Source organism: Balaenoptera musculus, chromosome 20 (genome assembly GCF_009873245.2).
Source record: "Balaenoptera musculus isolate JJ_BM4_2016_0621 chromosome 20, mBalMus1.pri.v3, whole genome shotgun sequence".
Classification (NCBI taxonomy): Eukaryota; Metazoa; Chordata; class Mammalia; order Artiodactyla; family Balaenopteridae; genus Balaenoptera; species Balaenoptera musculus.
In genome coordinates, this window is record NC_045804.1 from 19,646,552 (window position 1) to 19,651,910 (window position 5,359).

Below are 5,359 nucleotides of genomic sequence, written 5' to 3' on the forward strand. Positions count from 1 at the left end.
GGAAGAGGGGAGGAAAGGGGCGCTTTGTGAGTCTGGGGAGAGGGTCAACGAGGAGGAAGCATGTTCAAGGGGGAGGAGGGAGTTAACGGGAGCAATGAGTGGAGGAGGGGCAATGGAACGGACCTCGGGGCACACACATGCGCATGCGCGGGGGAGCAGGCACCGCGCCAGCCAGCGTGGTGCCTAATTAGATCGTAACTGTAGAGTAACCTGTCCCCTCTATGTCTGAGGCCCCAGAGGTTGGGGAGGCTTGGGGTCAGGGAGTAGAAGTGGGGGTGCTGTAGATAATTAGAAACATACCCTAATGAGTGAGCAGGCGCCACCAGGACCACCTCTCCCCTCACTGTCCCCCTCCCTTCCCCAGGTCCCCAACCCCCTTCTCCGTGACCTGGACAATTCCAGCCAGGCAAGGGGAGGGGCTGGTGGAGCCTGGGAGTGGAAACCCGGTGGGATTGGCTTCCTGGACCCTTACACAGTCTCTAAAGTGCAAACAACATATTTTTGCCATGCAGTGGTATTTAATTACACATAAAAACAGAGCCATTAAACTGAAATTAAACCCTTGTTGGAATCACTTAATTCAGGGCATGACAAATTGCTTTCAGTGGAGGCAGCAGTGAAGTCCCCTCAGGGAGAGATGGAGATTAGCGGCTTCCATGGCTGGTTGCGTCACCTCTTGGTCTTGGCCCCCTTGCTGGCTCTAAATTCTGAAATTGGGGTCAGAACCTTCTAAAGACCACCCAAGCCAAGGGGAAGCCTCTAGGTTTGTTCAGGATGACAGGAATGGAGGGTTGGAGAATCACAGAATCATTGTTCAACCCAGTTTCAGACAACTCGGTCCATTTTATCCATGGGTAAGTTGAGGCCCAGGGGCCTGTGTCATCCAGAGCCAGGAGAGAACCCTGGCGCCAAGCCATGACCGGGGAGGCTATTTTATCCTTTCACCCTGGGCCTGGAGACAGAGGTTGGGGCTGGGTGGGTGATGGAAAACAGAGCAGGCCCTGGTCCAAGTCTGGAGGCAGCAGGGAAAGCAAAATGGGATCCTGGGGCTTGGGCTGCTGAGGCAACCTTGACTTTGTGGAGGGCAGCCTAGTGCCCAGACTCTGGCTCAGACAAACCTGGTCACTTAACTACTTGGGTGAGGTTGGGCAGGTATGACCTTCCAATCCTGCGAGCCTCAGTTTTCCTATCTGTCAAATGGGGATGGTGATTCCTATCTATAGAGTTCCTGTGAGGGCCAGTGGGCAGAATGCCTGAATAGGGCTTGGGGCCAAGTCCAGTAAGCGGTTCTACTGGACTTCCTTCTCAGGACCTCTGGTCCCCATTTGTAATAAAATCCAGCTGGGACCTGGTGGTTTCTAGGGTTCCCTTGCTCTGTGTTTGCAGCCCTTTCTCCTCCCTCCAGGCCCCTTCTTTCCTGCAGTTTCCCTTCTCTCCTCTGTGGTCTAGTCTAACTAAGGGCAGAGGTCTGGGGTGTATGGTTAGACCACTGGGTAGGAAGAGGCAGGCCCAGGCCCCCTAAAGTTTCCCTGCCTCACCTAGTCTTCCAGTGGCTGTGTGTGAGGCCCCTCTGGGAGGTGAAAGGGGGCCACACTGTGGGGAGGGGTGCTGGGGGTGCACAGTGATGTAGTGAGGCTGTGAGGTTGTGGTCTCCCTCCTCCGTGTGCCCTCCACAATCTGGGAACCAGCTCTCCTGATTGGAACCAGATGGGTCCGCTGTGGCCGGAGGCCTGTCTTCGGCAGTCCACTTACTCAATGTCCTTCCCTGGGAGGGGAGAGGGGGCGTGGGCTAAGGGGAAGTGGAGGTGAGGAGGGTCCTTTTCATCAGGGCTGGGAGAGAGAGTACTTTCCTTCTCTCTCCTCTCCAGGCTAGTGGCCTGGGAACTTTTCTATTACCCACAGAGGATTATGGTGGGACGGTGGCCCGCTGAGGACAAGTCTGTCACTGAGGCTTAGGGGGGCAGTCTTAGAATTTATGACGCCTCCCCTGGGAGCTTGATCCCATCCCTGAAGCTCAGCTCAGCTGCAGGTTGCCAAATAGGGGCTAACTATGCCTGTCGCCCGACTCCAGGAGTGCCCCGAGGTCATCCCCCTCACCCTTGGACTCCTTGGCCTTGGTAGACTGCCAAGTTCCTGCCCTGGGGGTTGGGGTGGAAGGGCTGGGGCTGGGCTGAGGCCCAGGGTTCCCGTCACTGCAGGCCTGGCAGCTACCCGGCTGCAGATGGCCCTCCCGCCAGCCTGGCGGCCAGCACAAATGCTTTACAGCTGTACCTCTATCGGCTTGCCCCGAGAGCCTAGAGACAGAGGTAGGGAGCTGGGGGGCACAGAGCTACCGTGGGTGGGGGACAGGCTAAGATGGCAGCCCAGCAAACCCAGGTTGCTAAGACAGAGAGGACAAGGAAACTTGAGGATCCAGAAAAAGCTTCCCGAGCAAGGACCGCGGGGAGGATCCTGGGTGCTACCGCCTGGCAGGTCCAGGGATCAGGGTCCCTGCCTCCCTTCTGGGTCCTGGTCTCTGAGTAGAGCCAGAAGCTTCCAAGTTGAAGCAGCAGGAAGGGGAGCCCAGGCTCGTCCCCACCCAGGGGAAATTGGACCAGACTGCTCAGGAAACAAATTCAATTTTCCAGCATCATGGAAGGTTAGTCAGACAATAGAGGGTTTTTTTCCCCCCCAGAAAACATACGAAAAAAAACATCATAAGAAACAAAAGTCCAGTTGCCTTCGGCTGAGCTGTTTCCCAACTTCATTTCTCAGCTTCAGGTCAAGGCTTCTCATTCAAAGTGACATGTGACTGCTCAGTGACCCTGGCCTGATCTCAGGCCTGTGAGGAGCCATGCTCCCAGGGTCTGTGACCACCCTGACTTCCAAAAGCCCTGGGTGGGCCCAGCGCCATGCACCAAGGGAGGGGCAGTGGTAAAAACAAAAACCTTCCCCCAAAGAGATTTTGGATTTAGGGGCTGGTGAGTCCTAAATCCCAGGCAACAGGCCCAGATGGGTTTATATTAAAATGTAAACGGACCTGAAAAGTTTTGAAAAGTTTTCTTTTTGCGGGGTGGGGTGGACTACAGGAAGTTGCCTTTAAAATGCAAACAGACCTTGTAAACCCTTGCTTGGGGAATTTCTTGGGGCTGGAATGAGGGGAGCTGGCCTTGCAGGGAAGGGCCAGCCTCCAGTTGGGTCCTCTGCAGATGGTGGCCTTGTAGGGGACTCTGGGCACTGGCCGGGGAAGAGAGGGTCAGCACAATCTAAAGTAGAGGGCAGGCCCAGAGTGGGGGAGAGCAGAGGTTGCCGGGAGACAGATCCCAAAGTTCTAGGGTGGGAGGTGGGCGGTGGGGAAGACCACACAGGAAGCTTTGGGGGAGAGCTGGGCGGCATCTCCTGGGCTGGAGAGGGGGATGTAGGGCGGGGTGGGGGGGGCGGTCAGGGAGAAGGGATGGTTCCAGCCTGATGGCTGAGAAAGGTCCTTCCCAAGAAGACCGGGGCTGGGAGCAGCTTTCAAGTTCTTCTCCAGTTCACCCATTACACAGATGGGAAACAAAGGCCTAGATGGGGTCTGTGATTTGCTTGCCTGAAGGCATAAATGAGCTGGTGGCACACAGATTAGAACTCAGGGCAGTGGTCTTTTGGCACCATCTCCCAGTTGGGGCAGGGGAGACTCTTCAGGCTCCAGAAAGGGGAAGCTAGGAAGGGCTATTATTTGGGAGGAAGGAAGGAGGTCCTGATGGAAGATTCTGGGTGGAAGATTACAGGGAAATATGCCACCTTTCAGGCAGACAGAGGGACAGGTGACTTTTGCAACAGCCTGAGCAGCCTGGCGTAGTGGCTGGAGCGGCATGGGGACCTAATCGCTGGTGGGAGAAGAGGGGCTTGGCAGAGACACCAGAAGGAGGGGCAGACAACTCTATCCTGGTGTAGATGGAGGCAGGGGATTGGACTTGATGACCTCTGGTTCAATAAGCTCCAAATGTCATCATTATCATCATCACTATGGGTTTGGGTCCAAATCGCTTGGGTTCAAATCACACTTTACCATTATTATGGTTGGACCCTGGGAAATGGACTTAATCTCCTAATCCACAGTTCCATATCCATCAAATGAGGGTAAATAATGAAACCTACATAGTGTTGCTATCAAGATTAAATGAGATAACACACGGCAAAGCTTCTAACAAATACTGTAGGCCTGATGTGTGCCAGGCACTGTTTTAGGTGCTGGGGATCCAGCAGTGAACATGCGAGTCTCTTTCTTCGTGGAGCTCCTGTGCCAGCAGCCTGGTACTTGGCATGTATTCGGTGCTCAATGAGAGGTCGATAGGAGTGCTAGCCTTCTCAGAATGAACATTGGTACTCCATAGGCTACAAAGTGTGTTCACGCCCAGTGTGTCTCTAATTTTGTGAGGCAGATATTACAATCGAGGAAACTGAGGCTTAATGCCCAGGGAAGTGGCTTGCCCTAAATCATGCAACTAATCAATGGCAGAGGGGACCTGCCACCCAGATCTGTCTGACCACCAGGCTTCTAATTCTTGATGCAGAAGAGAGAAGTTGCGTGTGTGCGTGCGCATGGGACTGGGTTGAACTAAGGAAAGGATAATACATCCCATCTCGGTATTCACGGGGTGCCCAATCTGAATGCTGTGGAGGAGAGAAGCTCTCTCCTGGGTCACGTGCAGGCCTCTCCCGACCTCCTAGCCAACCGGGGGTCACCTAATTCTGCATTGCTCATGTGGGCGCTCAGCATGGTATTTGGTGACCCAAGTGAATGAGTGAGTGAGAGTCATTGTTCCTTTTCCTCCCCCTCCTTATTCTCTCTTTCTGGTTCCCTCTTCCTGGCTTGTCTTCCTGCCCCATAGGCCTGCTCCAAGCCAAGCTCCACTTGCTCCCTGGCAAGATTTGACTGGGAAGGGGTGAAGGCTGAGACACCTTCCAGGAAACAGAGAGTTACAAAACGAGTAACTCTTGAGTCTCCAAGGGCACAGACTCAAGAAGAAGAGGGTCTGCTTTGCTGGGGCTGAGAGCCCCAGCCTGGCCGGGACTGGGGGGATTATGGGGGTGGGGAACATGGCTGGGGCAGGGCCCTGTATGGAAGGGCCCTATGGATTGAATTGTGTCCCCATAAACTCACAGGTTGAAGGCCTGACCCCAATGTGACTGTATTTGGAGATAGGACTCTTAGGAGATAATTTAGGAGGTTAACTGAGGCCATAAGGGTGGGGTCCTAATTTGATAGGATTGGTAGCCTTATAAGAAGAGGAAAATGCACTGAGGAAAGGCCATATGTGCACACAGCAAGAAGGTGGCCGTCTGCAAGCCAAGAAGAGAGTCCTCACCAGAACCCAACCATGCTGGCACCCTGATC